Consider the following 7669-nt stretch of genomic DNA (forward strand, 5'->3'; position numbering starts at 1 on the left):
GGCCCTTTTTACACATTCTGCAGAGCTTTGAGATGAAATATCCAGGTCACATCTGAGTAACTAACGTATCTACAGCTTGATTTTCACAGTGACCGGCAGGAGGTGGGCATCTCAATCGCCAAGGTCTTTGCCCTTGAACTTCACGGACTTTCAAATCCCTCCGCTACTGCTGGAAAATAAGCACCCGTACACCCCCTGGGAACAACTTTAACTTCCGAAATCACATAGTTGCTCTTGCAATTATTACATTCATCCTGTGCAGGAATCTTGTTATTCTACACATGGCAGACTTCCAGGTGTTCTTATTTTACTATGCCTTTATTATTAATTCAAGTTTAAAAAGGGGATAAAAACAATTAAAATACAGAAAATGTTGTGTGGTTGTGATAAAGTTGAAGGCTAAACCTGCACCTACTTCTCCCCTATTAAGGTACCACGCAGTGATGAACCTATGTTGGCCTTTCTGTGCTAGTCTTTGTGCATCCAGCACCTTTAATAGTGCCAAAAATGGGTGCTTGTTTTTGTTATGGGGGCATCAGAGACAGAAGGGATGTTGATATCCAAAGTTACAGCATCTTTGCATCCAGCTGATATTTGTCTGAGACCTTGCATCATGCTAATAAAGTTTCAGCTTTTATGAAGTTGATATATATAGCTTCACATCTTCTTAAGGTCCATGGAAGGCAGTGGAGCTGTTGCCCCTCCTTTTGCAGCCCCAGGGAGATGGTTTGGGGACTTCCAATTTTTGTATTGGGGTTATTTTAGGGGACCCCCATGGGAGTCTTCTGCAGACAACATCTGAGAGTGAGTTCATGATACACAGAGCACATCAGTCTGGTTTCTGTTAGGATGCATGCTTAAATGCCAAGAGATGTGTTAATTCATATTCTGTTCTAGAAAAAAAAGGACAATATATGCAATCTAGTAGGAAATTACTGATTTTAAGCTGTTGTAAAGATCTGTGATCAAGAAGAATATGAAATAGAATAAAAGAACTCTAATACCCCAATAACAATAATATGACCTTGTTTTAATTTAGCACAAACTAGTAGCATTTAATTTCTTGTTGCTTCTGATTGCTAAATTACCACCTAAAAATGTGCACTGAGTAGGTATTTATACCAGTTTTCATTTATGATCATTGAAAGACTACGTTTTATTTGCTTTTGGCCAATCTAAAAGTCAAAATTACCTAAATGTACTGTTAATCTGATTTGATTGCTGTGTATTTTAAAAAATATGTGAACCTGGTGGCTGAGTATGTTTTTCTCTTCCACTTTGTAAAGAAGTATTTACATAGAAGGGTCATTGATGGACTGAAAGAAACTTTTGCGTTCTGAAATTAATTAAAATGCATTCTCTTTGGCTAGAGCTGAACTGATGCCAGAAGAGTGGTCTCAAACTCATGTGGAAGATTCATTTCGTTATTTATTTATTTGTTTGTTTGCATAGCTTATAAAATCTCTGTTTAAATAAACCATATACCCTAAATCCAAAGTAGCAAGGTCAACAGCACTGTTTACTAAACGTAGTGTATACAATTAAAAAAAACCCAAAAAAACCAAAAAAAACAGTACAAACAAGAATATAGTTACTGCAGATTCGTAACAATTTTTTTTTTGTAAACTCTTCCTGGTGTCTGACAGATTCTTATTTAATATTCTGAGACACATTAATATGCCTCCAGAATCCCTCTTTTAAATTGCCGTAATGTTAACTGAGGTTTGAAATAAACACAAAGTTTAATAAACTGTGGAATTACTTAAAATTTGCTTCTTTTTTTTTTTTTTTCCCCATGAACACCTGCTTTTCCTGCTCATTAGAAGCAAGCTTTGTGAATACTAATTGGCACCTTTACTTAGCCCCAGAGCTTGATCTAGGAGTGTATGATGGATTTTCTTATTTGCTATATTTACACTTTAAAATCCTAAATTAGAAAAGGCAAACAAATGTAAATGGTGGAAATTCAGTGAAAGGAATCCAGAAAATCTACCAGGATCTACTAACTTGCCATTTAATCTAGATAAAAAATACACACAGCAGTTGTACAAGTGTATGTTTATATGCAGCTCTGTATTTTTGACTGAAAAGAGAGCTTTCTTGATATAACCTAAAGTGTGATTTTGCTTGAAAAAGTGGATCTGTAAACTTAGCATCATGTTTATTGTCTTAATGACTTTTCAAATTCCAGACTTGGTTTGTACACTGTCACAGCAATTTGTTTATCCTGTCTACAAGCTCAGTTTGAGGTCAGCAAGTCTAGCTACGTTCAAGGGGCTGAAATTAATGCAATAGTACATCTGTGGGAATGGTTGCATAATTCACCATCTTATCAAGTCACCACATCAATCCAGGGTTGGGGTGGTGAGGACTATAAAAATGCTGCTGCATCTCTCCAAGTTTCTCCACCCTGTGTACTGTGTTTTTCTGTCCTCCTCCCTTCTGTTTTCCACACAAAAGGAGAGTTACTGAAATGCTTGGTTTTCCCTCAAACTACTAAAATTTGAAAGAAAGACTGGGAAACCAGCAAGACTTTAAAATGAAGGAGGTGCTTCCCTTGTTTCTAACCTAAGCCTCAGCTCTGTTAAAGGCAGTAGCAGCACCTTTTTTCCACACAGCCTTCCAATGCCACCAGCTCTGCTCATCCTGCAAGGCACTTTCTAGATGGATTTGCACCATCCCAGGCAAGATGCAGGTTTGGGTAAACAGGAGGGATGTGCGTGCTTGATACCTGAGGCAACCCTGAAGTCCTTGGTGGCAAATGCCTTCACGAGGAGTGGAGAGCCCATCTGTGACTCCTTCTGATGCCACTCTGAAAACGAGTGCAAGTTACCGTTTAGTAATGCTGTGGCCAAAGAGTGCATTGGTACACAGGTTTTGTTGTCTGTAAACACAGTACAAAATGGTTGAATCAGCCCTTGTGAAGGGGACAGTGTCCTGCAGTCCTGGCACATAACCCAAGGCATAACTCCACCTGCAAGTGGAGCAGATGCTTGAGTACTGACTCACTAACATTGCTGTCTTAGGATAAAAATGTCAATTTTTTGTTTGTTTGTTTTAATAAATGCATTTTGAAAGACATGACAGGATGCTGCTTCAGCATTGCATAATGAGATCATTTGGTTTCAGCTAACAGGACTTATGTATAACTCTGAGGATGTCCTGCTGAACATCTACACAAACTACTTTTCCATCCTGCAAGGTTTGCTTGTATTAATGGAATGGGTTTGGTGGCTTCCTTTTCTTTTTTTCTTTTTTTTTTTTTTTTTTTTTAAAACCTTTCTTTCAGAGTGCTGAAATATCTGAACAGAAATTAAGTTGTTGCTGAAAAACCAAACAGGCTGCCATCCCTTTCTCTTTTCTGGGCTAAAGTCCAATTTTACACAGCAGTTGGAAAGAAAAAGCAAACGCATCACTAGATTCAGCGAGAAATATTGTAACAGTATGTAATCTCTGTCAAGATAAAACTACTTTGTGATTTACATTACAATAAATCCTGACCTTTAAGTGCTGCAGACTAAGCTAATCTGTGAAGTACTTTATTCTATCACTGAATCAGCATGTGAAGCTAAAGCAAAGTGACTGTGTTCGTCCCACCGTGGTGCTACTGAAGAGCACGTAGGAAAGCAGATTATGGTGCACTGTGCCATGTGCATCACAGCAGTGATGTAACTGAAATGTCTACTGTGGATTAATAGAGTGACTTGCTACTGCTGCAGGAAATATAAGTTAATATTTTTATGAATACAGAGCATATAATATTTAAATTGACATAAATCAGGACATTTAGAATTAAACTTAAAAATCTGGGCTGACTTTCCAACATTAATTCTCTAACAGCTCATTCCCTCATCTCTTTCTGCCCTCATTAATTTTATTTTCATTTTTTTTTAAGGACAGCAGCTTGTGTTGAAATATCCATAGATATTTCAACCTCAATTTAAATTTTTTGGCCTTTGTCTCTCAATGGCAATGATCGTTGTTTGAACATAACCTTTGGTAGATATATCTTCTCTGGCACTTCAGTTAGTCTTCTCTTGTTCTTTTTTTGTGGGGGGAAAAAAAAATTCCCCAGAAGGAATATTTCAGAGATTCTTTAGTTTACCCATTTACCCAATAGTTGTTATCAAAAGACATACAATATCCACCAGATTGAGTAAATAGGTAATCAAGTAGTTATTAAAACAGAAATTCTTGACACATTATCCCATAACATGGCAGTTCGGTTTATTGTGTCATGGTCTACTTAGAGCATTTTAGCTGAGATATTTATATGTGCACTTAGAGTCAATCTTACTATAAAGCATTTAAGTCTATGGAGACAATCTGGTTTGTAGTGTAAAGTCTGTAATTTTGTGTACAGAGCATCTCATGCTGTACAGCTCACTGCTCTTAAAAGCTTTTCGTGTTACTGTTAGACCACCTTGCTTTAGTGTCTGCTACAATACTGGGGAGAACATGAAACCAATGGAAAAAGTTTAACCTGATCTGTAACAGTCTTTGGGTCACACCAGATCTTCCATTTTAATTTCATTGTTTTGTGTTATGAGACTACTTATGTTTTATGATACATGTCAATATATGTCCCTTATCTTGGAGCTTTCATTTGTTTGTGTATCATTAATTACACCTTTTGAACAGGATGTATGTGTATATATTATATTGTTTATATATAGTGTATTGTTATGTATACATATCGTATATTGTGATGTGCATGTTTACACACATATATATACACATATATATCTTTTTTCGTTGGTTGTATGTCTGTGTATATATACTGACACATAAATAAAAGATCAGTTGGGATTACTCAACCTGCATTTGATAATCCAAGCCTGGATCTGATAGTCTTGGTCAAGTCAGGAAGGAAGAGATGAAGCCAATAGGAAAACAGATGCTGAAGGTGGACGCTGATGTGCAGTATTACAGAGAAGGATAAACAGTTAAAAACTGGAAGGACAAGTTAAAACATTGTCATGAGAGAAGGAGCTGCAGAAGCTACATATTCAAAACTATAATAAATGGGAGGTTGTTTGGTAATATAAGGTTTCCAGTTTTGCACTTGTAATGGTTTTGAACAGAAGTCATTGAGGATTTTCTGATTTTTTTCTTCCTCAAGACAAGTTTAGAAGCTGTCTGAATCAGTGCTTTTACAATAAAACCATTTTCTGTATATAGTTTCTTTTCAGTTGCACTTTAATTAGGAAATGTTTTTGACAGAAAGTTTTGAAATTGCTAGACTGACTCAATTTGACGTTTTTTTTAAATTAGATAATCCCTGTTCAGCAATCTAAATAATTTCTTTGGAAACATAAGTTAACTACAGTTTAAAAGCAGCTAATATTAAAATGGAAGTTTTAAAAGTTTTGGAAAGGGGAGTATTGGAGAAATTTCTCAGATCTCAACTGTTAGTTTATTTTTATCCTTTCCTCTTGTCTTTGAGGGTTTCCACTGAGATTTCACAGGTTTGACTGCCATATTGTTAGGGGTGCATTTGCCTCTAGTGACCTTCCACCTGCCCACGGCAGGGTAGTTGAAACTAGATGATCTTTAAGGTCACTTCCAACCCAAATCTTTCTATGGTTCTATGATTCTCTGACAGTTCCTGATGACATCCACCTCTGACATAGCAGTGGTGATTACAAGGTTACATGTATACCACAGGACACATCAAAGAATGATACTGGACCACTAATAGATGCAATAGGAATACTGTTCATTTCAAATAGTTCAGATACTCTGTTCTGTGCATCCCACACCTCCAGAGGAAGACTATCCGTGTCCCTGCCTGCCAGTTTGGTACCTAGTTTCCAAAAGAGCTTATTTAGCAGTCTTCTCTGGACCTTGGTGTTCTAAACAAAATACACATCATCACCTAAAACAGACCTGCAGAACAGTTTTTTCAAAATAATATATATAATGCCTCTCTGGAGAAGTGCTTGTGCCTGTCCATTTACATGCGGGTTTTACAGCAGCTTGTCCTGCAATGCTCCTCACGCTTCTGTTCAATATGACCTGAAATATTTCATCATGTTTTAAAATGCAGGACTCTATCCATCTACTAGAAGTTGGGAGGGAGGCTTCCTCCTAATTTATAGTTTTCACTCTCAGTTACACAGCAGCTCTACTTTTTGTAAGATTCTGTTGTGGGGTTTTTTTTAAACACTTATTTTCAAGCAAACAAAATCCCAGAATGTCAAACACAAAGTGTTTCTCCACTTTATTTTAGATTCCTCGGTCACCTCCAAGAGCTAGCTGCAGGCAGCTGCTCCTAAATTACACTGCCAGCTTCCAACCAGTTCATGTGGGTATCGCTCCTGGGTACAACCCCCAAACTGAGTCATTTCTTGCAATAAGAAAAAAAAAGACTGGCTTTGTGGAACAGAGGAACCTTAAGACTCTCTGAGAAGAGAGCAATTAATCTCAGAGTTCTATTCACAAAGGTTCAGAAAGCTAGCACTGGAAAAAAAAGGTCTAGACTTTTTGTCTTTTTTTTTTTTTTTCCTCTCTCTCTTTTTCTTTCCAATTGAAAATAGGTGTTTTCTTTTCCAGGGAACAAAGGCTTGTCTAGGAAGGCAAAAGCCTCCTCCCCTCCATGGTGGTTTGGGAGGGAACAGCACAAAAGTCTGTGTTGTTTGCTGGCTGTGGCTGTTCTCATATGTGGTTTGGGGAATCTCTATGAAAGGACAGAATTGTAAATGTAAGTGGGCTTCAGATTTTCACCCAGAGGGCCAGGTTCTATCACAGGGAGTGTGTCATTGGCTTCAAAGGTGGATTTGGAGTGCCCTGCAGTCAGTGGGTGAAAGTAAATCACAGTAAAATCCCTGACACAAGATGATCAATAAGGAAGTGGCAGTCACTCTCTCCTGCAATTCACTGCTGTGTTGATGTCCCCAGAGCCACACTTATGATGTCTGAACATAGGCTAAATGTTTCCTAAAGCACTGCATTTTCTACCTAGCCATTATTTTGTTCGATGATGTTAAAAGTCCAGGTCAGTCCTGAAATTGTTCTTTTCACCTGCTCTCTGTGAAGGCATCCACCCTGCATGGCGTGTGGTGGTTCTTTCTCCCTCCCCACCTTTGCTGTCTTGACACTACAGTGTCACTCATGTCTACAGCAAACCCACAACCATGTGATGGCATTTTGGGTGAGTTGTTTTTTGGTTCTGTAGGCACTTGAGGAGTTGTACCATGTTCATTTCAGTCTCCGTTGGGCACATTTGGGTCCTTCCCCACCTCCTGCTCCTGCAGGGACAGCTGTCGCCATGGTGCTGTCAGAAGATACTTCCCACCTCACCTCCATGTCATTGTGTTTCCTAGGAGTCTCTGAAATGCTCCCCCTGTTCCTTTTCTACATCTTAAAATTATCTGAGCATCTGGAGTAAACTCAGAGGCTTTTCACCTGTTTGGGTTTTTTCCCCTTTTTCTTTTTGATTGAAAGCCACTGCAGCAGAAATAAATCTGAGGTCACAGAAAGAGTCCACTGCTGGAAAAAATGGATCTTTATGTGGTTTAAGCCACATGGCCCTCGTCCTTGATATTTGGGGATTATAAAGGATATACCCGCAGTTTCTGCAGGATAAGGAAGGCAAAAAACCAAACAAGCAAAACCAAGCCTGTGCACTCTTAGAAAATAAATGATGGAGGTCTATTCATTTTAGAAA

Source organism: Myiozetetes cayanensis, unplaced genomic scaffold (genome assembly GCF_022539395.1).
Source record: "Myiozetetes cayanensis isolate MyiCay16 unplaced genomic scaffold, myiCay2020 scf4, whole genome shotgun sequence".
NCBI lineage: Eukaryota > Metazoa > Chordata > Aves > Passeriformes > Tyrannidae > Myiozetetes > Myiozetetes cayanensis.